Source organism: Polypterus senegalus, chromosome 9, assembly GCF_016835505.1.
Source record: "Polypterus senegalus isolate Bchr_013 chromosome 9, ASM1683550v1, whole genome shotgun sequence".
NCBI classification, from domain to species: Eukaryota; Metazoa; Chordata; class Cladistia; order Polypteriformes; family Polypteridae; genus Polypterus; species Polypterus senegalus.
The window spans coordinates 147,870,957-147,894,610 of record NC_053162.1 but is presented as its reverse complement, the minus strand read 5'-3'; positions in this window follow the sequence as shown (position 1 = coordinate 147,894,610).

The window sequence follows — 23,654 nt, the reverse complement described above, 5'->3', positions numbered from 1 at the left end:
TTATCACAGATGATTATTGAAGAAGTACCATCAACAACAACACTTCATTTCTTGTATAGCTTAAAATTCCAAAAGGAATCCCTCAATGGGCTTTCACGTGACCTGTTTCTTGACTACCCCTCCAGCCTTGCCTCCCTAAGAAAACAAGAAAACCTTATAGGGAACCTTGTAGGGAAAAAATGGAAAAAAATCTTGAGAAGGGCAATTCAGTGATAAACTCCCTTCCAGGTATGTAGGGCGTGCAATGGGTTTCAAAAAATGGGGTAAATACAAAAAACAGAACACAAATAATCCTCTTTACAGAGCTAGATGGCCAATCTATCATTTCCACCTCAGAAATACAAAACAACAGTACAGAAACACCATTACAAATATCATGTAGAAGTAAAAATTCATTAGGGAATTTCGTTAGCTAAGATCACTGCAATGGTTCCAATGGAAATTATTACTAGGACAAACACTGACTTAATAGAGGGAAAGCTACTTTATATAGACGGAGATGATTTCATAACACTTTTGCATAATACAACTGTTTAATACCTGTCCTCATCACACAATGAATCATATGGAGAGGAAGTACTTTAAATGAATACTGAGGGATAGACACTGAAATTGCTAAAGAAAACTTAAGAAAAACAAATTAACAAATGATCTCACTGCTGCCATCTTGAATACAATAGACTCTGTATATCTTAGAAGAAAATTTCCTTAAAAATTCATGATCATAAAATGTGGAAGAAAAATAATCTAATCAAAGAATCAAAAAAAACAAAAAGTATGAAACACTAATTTATGTAAAGAAAATGTGCCATACACATTGCCTTTTTTTTTTTGTTATGGTAACCCTACAGTTTGCCACCCCACACTGCTCTCAAAATGGTCTGTGGTGGGCTCCCCTATAAACCATGGCATAGTTCACTTTTTGTTTGCCGTTTCTTTTAGCTATAAACACAAAGGTTTTCCTGAAAACCTTGTTCCTGATTAAAAGCTTCTTTATATTACTCCCTTTTTTGTTATTCATCAAATAGGTGTGCTTATCTTTCCTAACCAAAAAACTCTCTGTCTCAATCATCAGGCAAGCTAAAATAAAAAAATCGTATTTAGAAAATTTGTTGCTATTGGATTTTAGTAATGATAGAGTGACAGGCCAACCCAAGACTAAAAGAAAACTTGAACAGAAGACCTGCGTAAAGCTTTCAAGAGCTTTCTTTATCTACTTGACTTTGACCCAGCCACCTGAGCACTGAACACAAAAAAAGAATAAATACATTGAGGCACACAAAGGAGAAACACTGAGCGTATTTATGCATTCCAGAGAAGGTAGGAAAGAAAGGCTTTGACCTTGGACCAATATTTGATGAGAGGGGAGACAGGAAACATAGTATAGACAAAATTAAAACTAGAAGCAATTTAATAACAGTCAATCATGAGTGAGAAGACAGGAGAAGGAAAGACCAAAAGGAGAGGGATGCCTTTATACTCTTCACAGAACAGTGCTAAGTAGAGACTATAATGTCCTGCATTACCACAGAAACATCAGTGCTAAGATACCGAATAGTCTTAAATTTGGTAATTGAACTAATGCATCAAAAAAAATGAAAATCTACTATATTATAAATGTCTGACTTAGCAAAAGAGATCAGGTAACATGACAAATGTAATTACACCATTCTTTAACAGCCAGAATTGTGTTTAATTAAGAAGATGATTAAAGTGAAAAATCTGCAACCAAGGTTGCCGTTGATAGCTGAGATTGGGCTTTCATGGTAGGGAAACATTTTTTGAATTTTACTTTCTGGTAATACTTTACAGCAACTTTCATTAATAAACCTTTGTGGTGGACGGCCAGATCCCATGCCCGGCCGGGATGCCCCTTTGACACTGTATCCAGGGAAGCACACTACGTCCCTTGGATCACTTGGTGGCAGCCCCCCTGGGTTGCATTGGGGCCACAATTGTGGAACACCAGAGCTCATCCCTGTTGGGCACTGTGGCCACTGCTAGGGGAGCTGCACGTCTTCCTGAGTCCAGGTGGGCTGTAACGCATCTACACCCGGAAGTGCAGCCTTAATTAGGTCAATTATCACCTGAAGCACATCTGGGTGGGCTATAAAAGGAACCTATAGCCACTACTCAAGGCGCCAGAGTCGGGAGGAGGAGGACAAAGCTGACCAGGAGGAGTGGAGGAGAAAGACGAGTGATTTTGTGTGTTTTCTTTTGTGTGTGTTTTGAGAACGGGGAAGATGTGACCCACAGCTGAAGACAAAAATAAAATCTTTTTGTTCATTTTTATCTGTGTCTCCGCTGTGAGTCTGTGTCGGGTCGATGCCTATATATTGCCTTATTCCACACCTTATTAAACCTTTACAATGGATGAATTTTGTCAACTTTAGTTTACATACCGCTAAAGTATCTACCAATAATGAATAAAGGATTTGTAAAGATGTAAAGAAACATTATATAATGGTTGATACAGACTATAAAGTATGAATTTTACCTAAATGATATTTATAACTGTTTGAATGTACACAAAGTAATAATCTGATACATAATAGTTGTTAACAGTTTATTAATGACTTAGTATAAAATGTTACAAATTGTACATTAACCATTGTGTGGAAAAGACAAAGTTTTTGAAAGCTATAGAAAAGTATACTTTCTCAGTTCACCAAGATATTTAGATTTGGTTTGCAGAAGTTGAACTACTTTACCAATAAAATCAGCTCTTATTTAGACAGTGACATTCATTTACATCTCAGCTTTGCCCAGAAATTGTATGTGCAAACCCAGAACTGATCACTGATCTATTCACATAATGGAATTACTAACTATGGAAACTGCCTTACGAAACAGTTTAATATTATTAAGATATAATAATATTACATTTAATCATTAGTTATTGTTACTGCACTGGATTATAGTGAATGTTTTATTTCATAAGTGCAAAAATGCAATATAGTTATCTTTGTTTTTAATCATTGATATTGCCAATTTGTACCCAATCATATGCACTTCTTTACATCATTCAGCATTTTATATGCTTTGTACTAATTTTAGGAGAGGCAGTGTAAAGCTGGCATGTTCACATGGGACCTACAGTGGTGTGAAAAACTATTTGCCCCCTTCCTGATTTATTATTCTTTTGCATGTTTGTCACACAAAATGTTTCTGATCATCAAACACATTTAACCATTAGTCAAATATAACACAAGTAAACACAAAATGCAGTTTTAAATGATGGTTTTATTATTTAGGGAGAAAAAATCCAAACCTACATGGCCCTGTGTGAAAAAGTAATTGCTCCCTGAACCTAATAACTGGTTGGGCCACCCTTAGCAGCAATAACTGCAATCAAGCGTTTGCGATAACTTGCAATGAGTCTTTTACAGCGCTCTGGAGGAATTTTGGCCCACTTATCTTTGCAGAATTGTTTTAATTCAGCTTTATTTGAGGGTTTTCTAGCATGAACCGCCATTTTAAGGTCATGCCATAGCATCTCAATTGGATTCAGGTCAGGACTTTGACTAGGCCACTCCAAAGTCTTCATTTTGTTTTTCTTCAGCCATTCAGAGTTGGATTTGCTTTTGTGTTTTGGGTCATTTTCCTGTTGCAGCACCCAAGATCGCTTCAGCTTGAGTTGACGAACAGATGGCCGGACATTCTCCTTCAGGATTTTTTGGTAGACAGTAGAGTTCATGGTTCCATCTATCACAGCAAGCCTTCCAGGTCCTGAAGCAGCAAAACAACCCCAAACCATCACACTACCACCACCATATTTTACTGTTGGTATGATGTTCTTTTTCTGAAATGCTGTGTTCCTTTTACGCCAGATGTAACGGGACATTTGCCTTCCAAAAAGTTCAACTTTTGTCTCATCAGTCCACAAGGTATTTTCCCAAAAGTCTTGGCAATCATTAAGATATTTCTTAGCAAAATTGAGACGAGCCCTAATGTTCTTTTTGCTTAACAGTGGTTTGCGTCTTGGAAATCTGCCATGCAGGCCGTTTTTGCCCAGTCTCTTTCTGATGGTGGAGTCGTGAACACTGACCTTAATTGAGGCAAGTGAGGCCTGCAGTTCTTTAGACGTCCTGGGGTCTTTTGTGACTTCTCGGATGAGTCGCTCTGCGCTCTTGGGGTAATTTTGGTCGGCCGGCCACTCCTGGGAAGGTTCACCACTGTTCCATGTTTTTGCCATTTGTGGATAATGGCTCTCACTGTGGTTCGCTGGAGTCCCAAAGCTTTAGAAATGGCTTTATAACTTTTACCAGACTGATAGATCTCAATTACTTCTGTTCTCATTTGTTCCTGAATTTCTTTGGATCTTGGCATGATGTCTAGCTTTTGAGGTGCTTTTGGTCTACTTCTCTGTGTCAGGCAGCTCCTATTTAAGTGATTTCTTGATTGAAACAGGTGTGGCAGTAATCAGGCCTGGGGTGGCTACGGAAATTGAACTCAGGTGTGATACACCACAGTTAGGTTATTTTTTAACAAGGGGGCAATTACTTTTTCACACAGGGCCATGTAGGTTTGGATTTTTTTCTCCCTAAATAATAAAAACCATCATTTAAAAACTGCATTTTGTGTTTACTTGTGTTATATTTGACTAATGGTTAAATGTGTTTGATGATCAGAAACATTTTGTGTGACAAACATGCAAAAGAATAAGAAATCAGGAAGGGGGCAAATAGTTTTTCACACCACTGTATGTTGGTCCCTTATGGGCTTGAAAGTAGGACCTATCTGGGCAGCCAAAATGAACCCCACAAACCTTTGTCTGCATGGCTCCAGATGGGCCCCACATATGGATGTTCATATGGGAAATAATGGATAGGGGACAATCACAAGAGGGAACCTTGTGAGTAAACACAGTGACCCACATGGCTTTTATGTGGGTTATAGGGTACAAATTGGTTCCTGCAGGGGATGTAAGTGGACATTTCAAGGGTGTGTTGTAGGCTGCATGGGCTACCTTATTTTACAGCAACCAATTCCAAACCAAAAAAAGAATTAAGAGCTTAATCAAAGAATACAATTAATATTTTTTATTATATAAGCTAATCACAAAACAAAAAAATTATTATTAACAATAAATAGAAAATGAAAAAATGATAAAAGTTTGTTATTATTTCTATGTTTTAATATTATTCAAAAATGCAAAAGAAATATTGAATGCAAACTAAATTCTATTAACAATTGCAGTGATATACACTTTTGTATTATTTACATACATGTATAAATTCAGTTAAATACATTATTTGTATATAATAAAGTTTAATAACAAGTTAATAATAAACAATACAATAGATTGAAAAAAGGTTAAGGGTAAGCATGCATAAAAAAAAAATTAGAAGAAAAATTCTACAAAAAACAACAGGGATTCACGGTTATGTTGCTTGAACATAAAAAAAAACTACAGTTCCAGAAGCTTGGACCCCCTAATTATATCTACAAAAAAGACAATATTGTTCCAGTTTGATGTCTAAAATTGTACTTCATCCACTCTAATCCTGTACAAGCTCTTCAGAATGTCTACAGAAGGCAAGAAAAAAATAAAGTTGTATAGAGTAAATGTGTCATTAAAAACAGAAACATAAATATATAATGTCTTTCTCTTTCTTCTCAATTTAGTAATTCAAATAGCCAAAAAGCAAATTGCATGGCATGGTAAATCAATACATAAAGTCTTGTTCAAGAGGTTCAACCATTGTTTAGACCAAAAATCCCATTGCTTGTACGTTGACAGATATAATTTAAAAAAGGCAAATCTAACTGATTATAAACTCCTACAATAGGGGTCTAAGTAGCATTTATTGGTACAGCTAAGGGTGGGATAGAAGGGTTGGCTTAAAAGTCAAATTTATTCTAGGAACAAGTAAAGTATCTATCTATCTATCTATCTATCTATTTATATATCTATCTGAATGGTAGGACTGCTTTAGAATATTTTTTTATTTCAGACCTAGAAAGAAAAAATAATATTCAATTTTTGGGATTTGCCGATATGTTATGTACAAGGTAGAAACAGGTGACTGAACAAGTTTATACCTCTCAGCATCATGTAGCAGACTTATGTAAGAGAGAAAGTCTGTTCATTTCAATGTCACATTGTTACTTCTGTATCCAAAGAGCTTTGTATCACATCAGCAGCAGCAACAACAGCTGTAACAGATGCCTCAACAAGCTGGACTTGCTCTGTAATTCTGAATGAAATTTTCCTTCGTTTTGTCCGCTGCAAGCAATCATGGAACTCCATTTTTTTCTGGAGCACACAAACTTTACTTTAGAGTTTGAAATATGAAGTGGGCATGCAAACTTTACTTTTCTTATATAGGGTGTGCTGCAGTTTCACTAACCATCATTACATTTTATTTTTATTTTTTACAGTGTACAAGTATGGAGAAATTAAGGGAGCATTTGCAGCTTTGCTGAGAAGGAGGTGTTTCCTTATGCAAATATACTAACTTTATGGAAATTTGGAATTCTGTACCATTATGAATTTACAGCAATACAACAATTATTCATAAAATAATCTTGCCCAGTGAATCAATTAATTGATATTGACAGCTAAACACTTCCCAAGTGTAAATTGCATTGTATTTATCTATTGTATATCATTATTTGAACAGTTTACTGTATTACTGTTTTTTTATTCATCCATCCATGTTCCATTGCTTATCTGAAGCCGGGTTGTGCTTGTAAGAGTCTTCGCGGTGAGGCTTAAATGTCCTTTTTCCCATCCACACTTGCCAACTCATACAGTGGGATCCCAAGACTTTCCCAGGCCATCTAGGAGATTGTACTTTTTTTAATAACACTGTTTTTTAATTGTGAAAATATATGGTTCACATTTATTTTTACAGATTATTTTACAGTGTACATAATTTAACCAACGACGAGGTAAGGCACGCAATGCGGACAGCACACTTTGCCCCAGGAGAATAGTCACAGCCGCCATTTGCGAAGGAACTGCCCCACATGGGGGTTAAGCATGGCTGTTCCACCTGAAGAATTTAACCCAGCAGGAGGCTGGTTGGCAGCTTGAGGCTGGGTTGAGAAGTGATGTGTACGACTGCCGCTCAGCCTGTCGTAGCTTCGCAGCTGCAGCCCAAGCACCACACATGACTGTCCCACGCATCTGTTTTGGCATAGAATTTTGTAAAGATTGTAACATGAATAGTGAAATCCTTAAATTTTTGTACACATGACACATTCTGTTTGAAGAAGAATTGCTACTCACCACACTGAACTCAAGCTGCATACCACAAGAGTAATATTTTTTTTCCATGGGGCTGGGTGCTCATGTGACCCATCAGAAATAGGGTGATACATTCATCTTCTCAAACAAAAACCTAATTAACTGACACACACACACAAGTTATCAAGAATGAGTATCAGAACAGTGCACAAAGCATGAACCTTTTAATATACCTTCAAAGTTTTATGTATATATTTTTAAAACTGTTATTAGCCCACCTTGTGCCCAAATACAACCCACATGATAGTCCATTTAACAACCCATGTGCTAGATTAAGAAATACATACCAGGTTTGCCCTAATGATCCCAAACTCTAGCCATTCATATTGCCCACTCACAGCTCACTGCCCAGATAAATCCCATGTAACCCACCTGAAACCTACAGTATGTAGGCCCTACATGAACATGCTAGCAGGGATAGTCTTGGTACAAGTAGGTAGCTACATTAACCCGCCTGTACTATAATTTTAAGTAAAATTCTGTTATGTTGTTTATTATGGAAGTCACTAAACATAATAAGTTAGACAATATACACATGGCATGATATTCAAGTGTGTTCAGCAATTTAGTTAACTAATATAAAAGTATGAGCATTTTACATTTATAATTTACAAGTACTTAATACAAGAGTCAGTTATTACATTTTTGTTTATTCAGTAGTTTTGTAACAATAAAACGTATTCAAAAGGAACAGCAATAGTAGAATGTAATTACATGTGTTAGTAGGCCACCTTAAATACGTGCTTTATAATAGCACTTTACAATGGAGTTAAAATGTAGTATAAGACTCATGGTGGCTTTCATACACAGCATTAAGTGATGTTAAAATGGCATTGATTGATGTGTGTTAGTGGTGGAGGGTCTGTGATTAACTGTTGTTCAGTTTTCTTAAACATGACACTTTTGAAAGTATATCCAATAAAATAGCATCCCATAATTAGCAACTGAAAAATAACTATTAGTACAAAATGACCAATATTACCCTATGAAAGGAGAAAATGATCTGAAACAGGTTCCACGTCTAGTTATTAATATTACTTAAAATACAGTAATTTATTAAAATAATATAAATAAGTAAGAACTTGGAAAAGAACTGATTTATTGTATAACAGGAATACAAATGGTACACATTGGACATGCCTTCAAAGTAACTGGCAGAATGTGCAAGAAGCTCAGTCATAGAGATCCAGCTCAATCAGAACCCAAAAGTTATTCCCTGTGTCCTAAATGCACATTCCAGCCATGTTGTTTCAGGGAGTAATAGCTGCTGGGGGGGTAATGATACTCCTAATAATCCCTCATTAACGATATCACGTCACCCAATATATAGCAACTACAGTAGTACTAGCAATTGCACAAGAAGTTCTGTCACAGGTTGGGTTGCACGGTATACCAGTACAGAGAAAATACAGAAAAACCCAAATTTTAAAATAGTATGGTACAAGTATTTTGGGAATTTCAGTATCAGTAGTAAACAATAGTTTTGAAAGATCTTGTGATAAGCCCCTCATTCGTTTGCTTTCCAATGCACTGAAGACATAGTGGGGTACAAACTCTCCCCTGCCTTTTCAATTCATTAGAGAAGTGCTTCTTAAACTATGGGCTGTGTCACGCAGGCGCGAATAGGAGACCGCGGACTGACCTTAAACCGCTTCGGAAGACGTTCGCCGGCAGGGAGAGGCAGGGTACTAACCTTTCTCCTTTGATTTCTTCCAGGAAAAAAGACGCTCCACCATCATAAGCCTTCCCGCAGTACGCTTACTTCCACCCTTCCTCCGCCATCTTTCATGACATCATCAGTCCCATCCTCCCTCACGGTTCCTTCCAAGAAGAGCTTTCATTTCAACTGACAGATGATAATTTGGGGTTAAGAGACTGTGACACTAGGTTGAAAAGGCAAAATAAAATGGTGTGGGACAAAGATGTGATGAATTTCAGGACATTATGAATGGTGAGTGAATTGGGTGGGAGAATATACATAGTGCAGGCCAATGTTGTATGCAAAATGCAGTTTCAGTGGCAATGAAAAACTCCCATTTGGCCCATTGGATGTTCACTGTTAAATCATACACTGAATCCAAAATTGTAGCAGTGGTGTAAAGAACATTTTTCTTTAAGTTTAATGTGCCTCAGTGTGAAAAGATTTCTTCCACTTTCATTGTATGGAAGTGGTGTGATAAAAATCCATCATTGTAAATTTGAAGGAAGCATTTGTTAGACATGCAGGTTAGATGCATTGACAGTGCTAAATTGGCCCCGATGTGTGTGTGGGTGTGTGTGTGTGTAAGTGTGTTCACTCTGCATTGGACTGGTGCCCTGTACAGAGTTGTTTCTACTTTGCTCTCTGTACTTTCCAGGATAGCCACCAGCTACCCTGCGACCATGCTCAGGATGAGTAGGATTGGATGGATGGAATGTTGTTTTAACAATACATTTGTTTCTCACTTTTCTCTTTTAGTAATATGCATAAGAGAAATATGCTTGACAGGAAACAAATATGCTCACTTTTTATTATATGGCCATTGTCATTTGTCTCTTTATGACTATGCTGACATTATGATAATAATCCTCTTCTTGAGTCCCAGTACAGTACTGATTTTCTTGTTTGGGTATTCAGATTAAAACTTTAAAATCCCCTGCATTAGAGAATTGAAAGGGGAACTGCTGCTTGCAGCAAGGCAGTGAGATGTGCTATTTATTCACTGTGGGAAAATCCCCCTAAACCACGCCTTCTACTCTGTCACACTTTAGAACTCACAGTGGACAAACAACCATACCCTTCCCCTTATTCTCTTTGATGTGCTATGGAATCTGCAGGGGACAGGAAATTTCACATAGTCACATAGTGAGAATATTGAAGAGGCTGTTGACTGCACAACCGATTACATCAACTTCTGTATGGACATTGTAGTTCCAGTAAGAACAGTACGCTGCTATGCTATGCTAAGCCATGGATTACAAGTGACATCAAGGGCCTTTTGAGCCAGAAGAAAAGGGTTTTTAAAGGCGGTGATAAGCATGAGCTCAAGCGTGTGCAGAAGGAACTCCGAGTCCAGCTCAGGGCGGCGAAGGAGCAGTACAGGAGAAAGCTGGAGCAGAAGTTGCAGAATAACAGCATGAAGGAAGTGTGAGATGGGATGAAGATTATCGCTGGCTGCAGCTCGAAGCGGGGTGCCACCATCAAATGAAACATGGAGAGAGCAAACCAAATGAACTACTTCTTTAGCAGGTTTGACCACCCTAACCCACTCTCATCTCGGAGTACTGCATCCTCCAACCATCCTTCTGCTGATACCAGCATAGTAGAGACATCCCCACCCACAATTACAGCAACGCAGGTGAGCAGAGAGCTGAGGAGACTTTGTGCCAGCAAAGCAGCGGGTCCAGAAGGAGTATCGCCACGACTGCTGAAGGCCTGTGCGCTGGAACTGGGGAGCCCTCTACAGCACATCTTCAACCTGAGCCTGGAACAGGGGAGAGTCCCAAGGCTTTGGAAAACATCTTGTATCACCCCAGTCCCAAATGTATCACGTCCTAGTGAGCTGATTGATTTCCGGCCTGTTGCTCTGACGTCACATGTGATGAAGACCATGGAGCAGCTGCTGCTTCACCACCTGAGGCCACAGGTCCGCCACGCCCTCGATCCTCTGTAGTTCGCATACCAGGAGAAGGTGGGAGCGGAGGATGCCATCATCTATATGCTACATCGATCCCTATCCCACTTGAACAGAGGCAGTGGTGCTGTTAGAATTATGTTTTTGGACTTCTCTAGCACCTTCAACACCATCCAACATCTGCTCCTTAGGGACAAGCAGACAGAGATGGGAGTAGATTCAAACCTGGTGGCATGGATCGTGGACTATCTTACAGACAGAACTCAGTATATGCGTCTCTGGAACTGCAGGTCTGACATTGTGGGCAGCAACACAGGAGCACTGCAAAGGACTGTATTTTCTCCGGTCCTTTTCAGCCTATATACATCAGACTTCCAATATGACTTGGAGTCCTGCCACGTGCAAAAGTTCGCTGATGACACTGCTATTGTGGGCTGTATCAGGAGTGGGCAGGAGGAGGAGGAATATAGGAAGCTAATTAAAGACTTTGTTAAATGGTATGACTCAAACCACTTACATCTGAACACCAGCAACACCAAGGAACTGGTAGTGGATTTGAGGAGGCCCAGGCCCCTCATGGACCCTGTGATCATCAGAGGAGACTGTGTGCAGAGGATGCAGACCTATAAATACTTGGGGGTGCAGCTGGATGATAAATTGGACTGGACTGCCAATACTGATACTCTGTGTAAGAAAGGTCAGAGCTGACTATACTTCCTTAGATGGTTGGCGTCCTTCAACATCTGCAATAAGATGCTGCAGATGTTCTACCAGACAGTTGTGGCGAGTGCCCTCTTCTACGCGGTGGTGTGCTGGGGAGGCAGCATAAAGATGAAGGACACCTCACACCTGGACAAACTTGTTAGGAAGGCAGGCTCTATTGTAGGAATGAAGCTGTACAGTTTAACATCTATGGCATAACGACGGGCGCTAAGCAAGCTTGTTTCAATCATGGAGAATCCACTGCATCCACTGAACAGTGTCATCTCCAGGCAGAGGAGCAGCTTCAGTGACAGACTGCTGTCACTGTCCTGCTCCACTGACAGACTGAGGAGATTGTTCCTCCCCCACAATATGCGACTCTTCAATTCCACCCGGGGGGGTAAACGCTAACATTATTCAGTTATTGTCTGTTTTTACATGCATTTTTATTACTCTTTAATTTAATATTGTTTTTGTATCAGTATACTGCTGTTGATTGTGTGAATTTCCCCTTGGGATTAATAAAGTATCTATCTATCTATCTATCTATCTATCTATCTATCTATCTATCTATCTATCTATCTATCTATCTATCTATCTATCTATATAGATAGATAGACAGATAGATAGATACTTTATTAATCCCAAGGTGAAATTCACATATGTAAAGTAAAGTTTCTCTGTAAAATACGTAATAAAGTGTTGTGCATTTTTGCCAATATTTCCATCTTATGACATTTTTAGTGCAAGTTCCATCTTACATACAAAAACAAGTTGTGAATATCGTCAGTCTTACTGGTTCTGCTGACTGAAAGCAGCGATTATTATGTTTATAGGTAATCAAATAACAAACAAATAAATACCAAAGCCTAAATAAAAATATAAACGCACCACTCAGTGCTTGGTCCTTTGCTGTTTGTTCTCTTTATATATGTTACCGTTTGGTTATATAATTCACAAGTATGACATTAGCTTCTACTGAGATGCAGATGATATTCAGCTCGGAGCAAGATATTGTGTAGTCAGTAGAATAAAACAAGGCAACATGCAACAATAACCATTGACTTATAAAACATCCTGTTTATAGAATAAACTTACAAGAGAAGTACAAGATTTCAGTGTTCAAATTTAGGCTAAAACATATTTGTTTAGTCAAGCCCTAAGTAAATATTCAATATTCACACTACAAAAGCTGAAGACACACATTCAGCAATCACAATCCTGACAAAGAACATTACAAATGTGTTTGCAAAAATACTTAATACTTAATGTTTCCTACTTTTAATCCTTAAATCACCAAAGAGAGGCAGCTTCAAGGTGCATATATTGTTTTAGATATTGATATATACTAAGACAGAAGTTTATTTGTCACTTTCCACATTAAAGGAACACAGTCTCCTATGGAAAAGCCTGCTCTTCCCTTTCTTATGTAGTTCCTCTGCGTTACTAGAGCAGTTCAACCTGTTATTAATATGGACCCCAAAGTACTTATAGGAGTGGACCACCTCTGCATCCACTCTTTGAACAGTGACCGGACAATAGCTATCCATTGATTCTCTCTGCAGTAAAGGTAAAAATGTATAAATATCACAAATTACAAAATAAATTTTTAAATTAACAGGTAATGTAAGAACCATTGATATTAGCTAATCAAAGACTTTGTTAAATGGTGCGACTCAAACCACTTATACCTGAACACCAGTAAGACCAAGGAACTGGTGGTGGATTTTAGGAGGCCCAGGCCCCTCATGGACCCCGTGATCATCAGAGGAGACTGTGTGCAGAGGGTACAGACCTATAAATACCTGGGAGTGCAGCTGGATGACAAATTGGACTGGACTGCCAATACTGATGCTCTGTGTAAGAAAGGTCAGAGCCGACTTTGCTTTCTTATAAGGTTGGCGTCCTTCAACATCTGCAATAAGATACTGCAGATGTTCTACCAAACGGTTGTGGTGAGTGCCCTCTTCTATGCGGTGGTGTGCTGGGGAGGCAGCATAAAGATGAAGGACACCTCACGCCTGGACAAACTTGTTAAGAAGGCAGGCTCTATTGTAGGAGTAAAGTTGGACAGTTTAACATCTGTAGCAGAGCGACGGGGATTAAGCAAACTCCTGTCAATCATGAAGAATCCACTGCATCCACTGAACAGTGTCATCTCCACACAGAGGAGCATCTTCAGTGACAGACTTTTGTCACTGTCTTGCTCCACTGACAGACTGAGGAGATCGTTCCTCCCCCACACTATGCGACTCTTCAATTCCACCAGGGGCAGTAAATGCTAACATTACTCAAAAGTTATTGTCTGCTTTTACATGCATTTTTATTACTATTTAATTTAATATTGTTTTTTGTATCAGTACACTGCTGCTGGATTATGTGAATTTCCCCTTGGGATTAATAAAGTATCTATCTATCTATCTACTATGCTGTGAATTCACATGCATTTTTATCTATACTAATAAAAGGCAAAGCCCTCACTGACTGACTGACTGACTGACTGACTCACCATCCAACCTTTGCTCCTTAGGGACAAGCAGACAGAGATGGGAGTAGATTCAAACCTGGTGGCATGGATCGTGGACTATCTTACAGACAGACCTCAGTATATGCGTCTCGGGAACTGCAGGTCTGACATTGTGGGCAGCAACACAGGAGCACTGCAAGGGACTGTATTTTCTCCGGTCCTTTTCAGCCTATATACATCAGACTTCCAATATGACTCGGAGTCCTGCCACGTGCAAAAGTTCGCTCACGACACTGCTATCATGGGCTGCATCAGGAGTGGGCAGGAGGAGGAGGAATATAGGAAGCTAATCAAAGACTTTGATAAATGGTGTGACTCAAACCACTTACATCTGAACACCAGCAACACCAAGGAACTGGTAGTGGATTTGAGGAGGCCCAGGCCGCTCATGGACCCTGTGATCATCAGAGGAGACTGTGTGCAGAGGATGCAGACCTATAAATACTTGGGAGTGCAGCTGGATGATAAATTGGACTGGACTGCCAATACTGATGCTCTGTGTAAGAAAGGTCAGAGCCGACTATACTTCCTTAGATGGTTGGCGTCCTTCAACATCTGCAATAAGATGCTGCAGATGTTCTACCAGACAGTTGTGGCGAGTGCCCTCTTCTACGCGGTGGTGTGCTGGGGAGGCAGCATAAAGATGAAGGACACCTCACACCTGGACAATCTTGTTAGGAAGGCAGGCTCTATTGGAGGAATGAAGCTGGACAGTTTAACATCTGTGGCATAACGACGGGCGCTAAGCAAGCTTGTTTCAATCATGGAGAATCCACTGCATCTACTGAACAGTGTCATCTCCAGGCAGAGGAGCTGCTTCAGTGACAGACTGCTGTCACTGTCCTGCTCCACTGACAGACTGAGGAGATTGTTCCTCCCCCACACTATGCGACTCTTCAATTTCACCCGGGGGGGTAAACGCTAACATTATTCAAAGTTATTGTCTGTTTTTACATGCATTTTTATTACTATTTAATTTAATATTGTTTTTTTGTATCAGTATACTGCTGCTGGATTATGTGAATTTCCCCTTGGGATTAATAAAGTATCTACCTATCTGTCTATCTATCTATCTACTATGCTGTGAATTCACATGCATTTTTATCTATACTAATAAAAGGCAAAGCCCTCACTGACTGACTGACTGACTGACTGACTGACTGACTGACTCACTGACTCACTCACTCACTCACTCACTCACTCACTCATCACTAATTCTCCAACTTCCTGTGTAGGTAGAAGGCCGAAATTTGGCAGGCTCATTCCTTATAGGTTACTTACAAAAGTTAAGCAGGTTTCGTTTCGAAAGTCTATGTGTAATGGTCATAACGGTCGACAATGTCCACCATTTTAAACTTTATTTATGGCCCCATCTTCACGAAATTTGGTAGGCGGCTTCCGTGCGCTAACCGAAACCGATGTACGTACTTATTTCGGTGGTATAACGCCACTGTCGGCCGCCATTTTGAACTTTCCAACGGTTTGTAACTTTGTTACCTATGGGCCCATCTTCAAGAAATTTGGTACATGGGTCCCCAACGCTAACTGAATCCTACTTACATACATATATACGTCCATAGCCTGCAGCTCGGTCGCTGTGTGAGGCCCCATCCCCACGCCTCCCACATTGTTGGCTGGCTGCCTATATAAGGCCTCTTCATTCCCTTCCTTGCTTCGCCACAGTATTCATGTCTCCCTGCTGATAACTGCAGCCTTTTTATTTAATCCACGGCTTCTCCGCTGTTTTACTGTTCGTTTATTACGATTATAGTTATTGTATAAGTATTTTAGACTTAGTTTACATTGTTCAGGTACCCATTTCCTTTATCGTTCCAACTGTACCCCCATTAACATGTCTATTGAGGTGATCACCATCGATCAAATAACTGTCACTTACTGAGTGGTTTCCATGCCCGGAGATGGCGCCTGCCTTTTCCATTCTCTGTGTTACATATTGCACAGCCATATCAGGCTCACTCTTGATATCCAAAGAAACATTGTGTCTTATGTATTGAATGACTGGGACAGGTTCATGGTGTGGACTGATGATGGTACAGGAGATAATTATACTACACAGGAGGACTATAGCAGTGAAATGCTTAAGCCCTTTACCTATGGTTCTTCATGTGAGTTGAGTAGTACCTCCTAACCCATTAATAGCTGAGTTTCGTGTACTCCCAGATGGGCTTAAAGTGAAGAAGGACAAACAAACTGTAATTGCCTTTACTACACTACTGGCACACAGACTTATCTTGCACAACTGGAAGAATCCTAACTCTCCCCTTTTAAGTCAGTGAGTAACTGATGTTATATACTAATTGAAATTGGAAAAACTCTAATTCTCACTTAGAGGATCTGTGCAGAAATTTTTCAAAACCTGGCAGGATCTAATCAATAACATTGTAGAATAAGCTTTTAAAGCACTGAATAAGTAGATTCTCACCCTATTCTTTTTTTTTCTTCTCCATTCATCTATATTCACTTATTCATTTATCTATTTATTTATTTTTACTAGGTTTAAGTTTTATTCTGCTGCCCATGCTGTCTTTCTCAGGGGTGGGGGTTGATTTGTTTTCAATTCTATTCTTGTAAAATAGATCTATTTGTATGGAATGTTGTGTGATTTCAATAAAATCAATAAAATAAAAAAAAATAGGCACTACATCATACTTTCCCTTAAAACAAGAAGTATGCTGTAAATATTTGGTACTTTTGGATATATTGTACTTTCAGGTTGTCCTTGGGATACAGTGAATATTGGCCATTCAATTTTTTTTTTGTTCTAAAGCCAAGGCCCTTCAAATGGCACTGACAATGAATCAAGGTGGTTTCCAGCTGGTCTCACAGATATGAGATGACTCTGGAAAGAGTGAAAAACTCCTTTTGTTATGGGCTCTGTTGTAACAAAGCACAGGACATTACATTATGCCAGGCCCTGAGAGCAATGGGCTGTACCTGGCTCAAAATATTGAGCAGATGGCAAATACAGATGATTCAATCAATTGATGTCATACCAAGACAGAACTGAGATGTCTTCCTAAAATCTAGTATCATTACATACTCAACAATACAACTTTATAAACACATTGATAAACAGCAAGTATTTTTTATTCAGTTGGTTTATATACTGCATTCAAGTTCTGCCTGCATTATTGTGATAACAACAGTAAAGTCAAATCAAAGCATTCAAGGTAAATTGCAATATTTTGTGCACCATTATATTTTAATTAAGAAGCTAACAAAAGACAATGGGTGTTATCAGGATTTTTTATACCACATAGTGTAGATTGGAGTCATCAAGTCACAAAACAAAGAAATTTATTTAGCAATATATTAGATTTCAATTTATGATTTCATTGCATCCAAGCCAATTAAAACATATTTAAAAAAAAGCAAACAGTGTATACTGGTCATTTTATTTTTCATAGTTTTATGTAAAAATATTCTGACATTTATGGTATGTTAACCATGCATATAAAGGCAACAGATATATTGTGATTTCATGTATCAAAAAGTATTAGATTTAAGACATGATCATGTATAGTATACTTTTCTATATAATATTAATATGTACCTTAAAACTAATATTAAGTTACTAGTGTTTTCCAATGAAATCTAATTACATTGATAAATGCGTATTTTCGTGACATTTTAGGTACAGCAACTGTATGGACATTTCCAACATTTATCAGTCCCATAGAACTGAGCAAGCAGATGATTGCTAAGCTAGCAGTAAGCTAATGAATAAGTGATAACAGTGCTGTATAATATTAAATTCAAGAGAGTTGATTGCCTTAATGTTCATATGCTCAAAGTCTACTGATTCAATGTGCAAGTTACAATTAATATTACATTTACAAAACTCAAATAAAATCAACCGCATTTTGTTTTTATAAGAAATACTAGCAAAATACCAGCGCTTCGCAGCAGAGAAGTAGTGTGTTAAAGATGTAAAGAAAAAGAAACATTTTAAAAATAACGTAACATGATTGTCAAAGTAATTGTTTTGTGTATTTGGCGGCAGCGTCACAAAGTTGTTTTCGTCTACCTGCATCAGAAAATGTACCACAACGTCTGACACGCATCCTTTTTTCTCACAGCTGTCATAATCGGTTTGAGTCTATATATATATATATATATATATATATATATATATATATATATATATATATATATATATATATATATATATATACATACATATATACATATATATACATATACATATCTTCATATATATATACTGTGGAGGACTGCCGGCTTTGTGCTCCAGCCCTCACCCCCAGGCCGCCAGGAGGAGCTCTCCCGACAGCAGGATCGTGCCCCGAGTTCCAGCAGGGCCTCATGGACTATGTAGTGTTTTTACACAGCCTTGCTGGATACCTAAGAGGGGCCACCGGGGGTCGCTGTAGGGGGGCTCGTGGGCTCTTGTGTGCCCTATAACCCGGGAGTGCGTCACGGTCATGTGACAGGAAGGAACGATGTGCTCCCGGGTTGAAGAAAAGGACTATTTACCCTGACCCGGAAGTAATAAAGAACTGTGGACTTAATTGGGCAGGAACACCTCCGGGTCAGGGGCTATAAAAGGACTACGGGCCAGTCCAGACACTGAACTGAGCTGGGAGGTAGGGTGGCTAAGTGTCTGGGTGAGGAGGAGAGTATTATTGTGGTTTATTGTAGTGTAATTTATGAGTAGTGTCGAGGGTGCTTTGTGTACGTTGTGTGAGGAAATAAAGAAGTCTTTTATCCATTGTCTAGAGTGGTACCTGAGGGTTCAAGGGAGCACTAGCGCCCCCTACTGCCACAATACACATATACATATCTATATACATATCTACATATACACATATAAATATATATACACATATATATATATACATACTTATCTACATTATATATACACACACATACATACATACACACACACAAATTATATGTGTGTGTGTGTGTGTGTATGTATGTGTGTGTATGTATGTGTGTGTATATATAATGTAGATAGGTGTGTGTGTGTGTATGTTTGTATATATATATATATACATACATACATACACACAGGTATATATATGTATGTGTCTATATGTGTGTGTATAGCTTTGGTCACTGAGTGCAAGGGAAAAAAATAAAATGTAGTCTATAAGTTATTAAACAGTAAAATATTAACGTTTTAAGAAGTAAAGATACATTGAGCACCACTGGAGTGGTTTCAGGTAAACTAACAGCAGCTAAAATGTATATGGATCATCTCTTAGTAGTTGATCCCTTTTGAAAGGCGCTACACGACGGCTGTGGTATAGAAATTACATTTTCTATGTGAACGTCCAAATTTCTGCCTGTGGTAATGTGCCTTACTGGCATTACCAGCAATTAAAAGAATATCATTTTTGTGTCCTCTGCAGTGTTAAGAGAGAAAGGCTTTGGTTTGAGATAAAAGGAAAAAAGGTGTAAAGAAAGGAAAGTTGCCTTTTTCTTTTATATAGTGTAGAGAGAGGTCTTCGCTGACGATATGAGCGTCGCGGTGGGTCTCGTAGACTGGAGAGACGGCCCTGCCATTAACTGGCCGGGATGGCACTGTCGGTCCTCCACTCTTGTGCGTGTCTTCATAATCCGACCTGACGACTTCATAATCGTATATGTGTAAAAGAAAGTGCAAAGCGCCTTAATATCAGTTTGCCGCGGTCTAGAAATGGGATCCCATGTTTACAGTTGTCTTGGCTATAGCTCATTGGAAGGAGGAAAAAAATTAAATGTGTTTACTTTCACTTAAGGTAGAAGAGCAGTCACCGTCTCAAAGGCCGGCACAGCTACGCACGCGCGTGCGCGCCGGCTACCCGACTTTTGTAGTATTTTTGAAGTGCAGGATTCACGTGATTACGTGGGAGGCGTGATGATGTCACACGCAGCCCCCATGGCCGTCGAGCTAACATTCCTTACAGTATATTGAGAAAAATAGGTTCCAGTTATGACCATTATTCGTAGAATTTCGAAATGAAACCTGCCCAACTTTTGTAAATAAGCTGTAAGGAATGAGCCTGCCAAATTTGAGCCTTCTACCTACACGGGAAGTTGGAGAATTAGTGATGAGTAAGTGAGTGAGTCAGTGGGTGAGGGCTTTGCCTTTTATTAGTATACATAATTTTTGTAATTCCTGCTACAATAAATCTCAAAAAATGGACAGAGGCCTGGAAAAACCACCAACAGCGACACCTGTCCTCTTTGCAGGTCTTTGCCTAATAAGCAGGCCTCACCCCTGATAGCCTAGCCCCAAACTCAAAAAACAGACCTGCAGCCTGCACAAGCCAGAAAATGAGCAAAGGTTATAAAAAGAGCAAGGGAGGAAACCTTTGGCTGATGAAAACTGAGAGTTTCTTGAATAAATACAGTAAGTCACTTCCTTTGTCAAATCAAAAATCCTCTCTTGCTATACTTTTTAATATACTACATGGATATAACCATAATCTAGGTATGGTGCATGAAGCAGTTTTTCGTAATCTATATGTTTAAAATGCTAAAGGGTTACGTCCATCTGTCACACAATTACTTGCAAAACACTGGGGTTTGAACTTTGATCTTTGTACTTGAACGCTTATGACATTATACACACTGGTGAAACAATAAATATAATTAGTGGCAACTGCTGCAAAACTATTGTGGTTCATGTTTTTCTTGGCAAACCACATAGGCAAATTGCTCGAGAAGATGACATGGTGGAAAGCAGATGAGCAACAATATCTGCTGAGTGTGAAGCAAATTGCAAAAGCCAATTACATGGCTTACATGACAGGGTGTGCGGCACGGTGGTAGCACTGCTGCCTCACAGTAAGGAGACCTGGGTCTGTTTGCATGGACTCCCTGTGTCTGTGTGGGTTTCCTCCAGGTACTCTGGTTTCCTCCCCCAGTTAGGTTAGGTTAGGTGCATTGGTGAACCTAAATTGTCCCTAGTGTGTGCGTGGTGTGTGTGTGTGTACCCTGCCTTGCTCCCTGTGCTGGCTAGGATTGGAACCAGCAGACCCCTGTGACCCTGTGTTAGGATATAGCTGGTTGGAAAATGACTGACTGACTGACTGACAATTACATGTCAAGTAGCAACCTGCTGGTATTCGTGAATTACTAGGAATGGGACTTTAACCTTGGCACAACAGGAGATCGGCACATTTCCTAGTAACTAAAGTATTATCTTAATAAGAACATTGTAAATTATTAGAAACAGGTGCATTTAAAAATAATACTAAGTCTGCTTTTATAGTTGAGGAACATCATTTTGTGGCAAAAAAAAGAAGTATAATTGGTTCAAACATGCATCTACATAACATAGATCAGTAAATGTATTGAAATAGTACCCTCCTAGAGACAGGAACAGAAATTGCGTCCATTTTTAAATGTTCACCTGTCAACATTACATAATCATAATTTATAGGTAAATATTAAATATCACTCAGGTGGCCTATACATTAATAATGTAATTGTCCTAGGTTGTTTTTTAATATCTAACATGAGTACCTTAATCAATGTTTTTCCCAGTAAGTGCGTGTTTAGCAGGAAACATGATAAACTGCAAAAACATTTTAGACTGTTTTTTGTATTGTCAAATTTGTAATAAAGGAAATTTGATGCAGAATCGTATTTGATTTATGATTCTGATTATGCTGTCTTTTGGTTGGCTATCACTTGACTTTGTTTTATATATATATATATATATATATATATATATATACATATGTGCGAGTAGGGGGCCGCGGACGGACATAAGTGAGATCGTAAAATCATATGCCAGTAGGGAGTGGCGGGTACTAACCTTTCTCTCTTTGTTTCATACAGAAAGAAAGACACACCGCCGGCATGAATCCACGGTCATCAGTTCCCGCACTACGCTACTTCCGCCCTTCATCTGTCTTCTCCCTATGACGTCATCGATCCCACCATCCATCTCGGCTCCTACCCAGCATACACCTCTACTTCCGGTCCCTTCTTCATAAATTTCCCCCCGTCGCCATCTTTGGACAGTCAATGTGATAGTGTGAATACGTATTGACTGAAACTTGCAATTTTTGTGCATATTTTTGATTCTTTACAGTATAAGGGGCCGGAAACCCCAAACCTTTATGATTTTTGTCTATTTCTTTTACAGTGGCGTAGTCGGCAGGATACAGAAGTCCGAAAAATGTCCAAAGGACAGGACCTGAATAGCGTGCTACAAGGGATGGCAGCCCAAATTCTGTCCCTTCAACTCGAGCAGGCCGCAACAAAGCGGGAACTCGAAGAAACAAAGTCCAGGTTGGCCACCGCAGAGACGGTAAGACCAGATCTGCCTCGACCTCTACCTCCTCCGCTCGTCCCTTTGTCAGAGGCTGACGACATTGAATCTTTCCTGGGCATATTTGAGAGGACGGCCACCCGGAACCAGTGGCAGCGGTCCGAGTGGGCGTCCATCTTGGCGCCCTACTTGAAAGGTCCTGCGCAGCGGGCTTATTACGACCTCCCCGAGGAGGAGGCCGCGAATTACGACCTCCTAAAAACGGAGATCCTGGGGCTCTACGGCATTATGTCGGGCCAGCAGGCGAGTGAATGGCGTAACTGGCAGTTTCACCCCAATCGGCCGGCGCAATCACAGGCCTTTGAGTTCTGGGGCAAGATGGGGCGCTGGCTACGGCTCGAGGGTCCCCAAGCCCGGAAGGTAGTGGAACAAGTGGCGTGTGAGGGGCTAGTCAACGCAATGCCCAGTTACCTCGCCCAGCAGGTCCGACGACACCCGTTCAAAGACATGCAGGGTCTCCTGGAAGTCCTGGAGATCAGCCCGCGGTTCACCGAGCCGGGGGGTCGGAACGACCAGCTCGTGGGGCACGACAGGGACATGCCGTCACCCCCGAGCCCACTCGCTGCGCTGCGGAAGCACCATCCAAGCCCAAAGAGAAGCCGGCCTCCCCGCACTGTTTCAAGTGTGGTGAGGCCGGACATCTACTACCGGCCTGCCCCCTGAATGTCAAACCAATGGACTGCAGCTGGGCCACCACGGAAAGGTACTGTGCTCTGTCGCACCCTCTGGCAATCCCTAATACAGGAGTGGTCTTGGTAAACGGACACTCAGTGTTGACCCTATTTGATTCTGGCAGCAACATAACCATTGTGGCTCGCCATTATATTTTACCGTGACAGTGGCTAAAACAACACTTACAGGTCACTTGTGTACATGGAAAGACCAGGTCATATTGTTCCGCAGAGTGTTACATCTCCTGGAAAGGGGACTTAAGTCGGTTGTCGGTTGCGGTGTTACCTGAGCCCCCTTTTCCAGTGATTTTGGGACATGACTGGTCACAAAATACTAGCGGTAAAATAACAACCACTCCTGTGGCCTCGTTGGGTCTAGTTATGGATTGGCGAGGCTCCCTCCCCGCGGCTCCCACGCCGTGCACGCAGGCAGACAGTAATGATGTAGAAAGCCGGGGGGAAGAATCTCAGGTGACGGACCCTGACCCGGAAGCTTCCGCCGGTCAGGTTACTAGCCGAGGTGCTATTGTTTCCCCCGAGCCACAAGATCCTTTAAACAGCATGGAGTATCAAT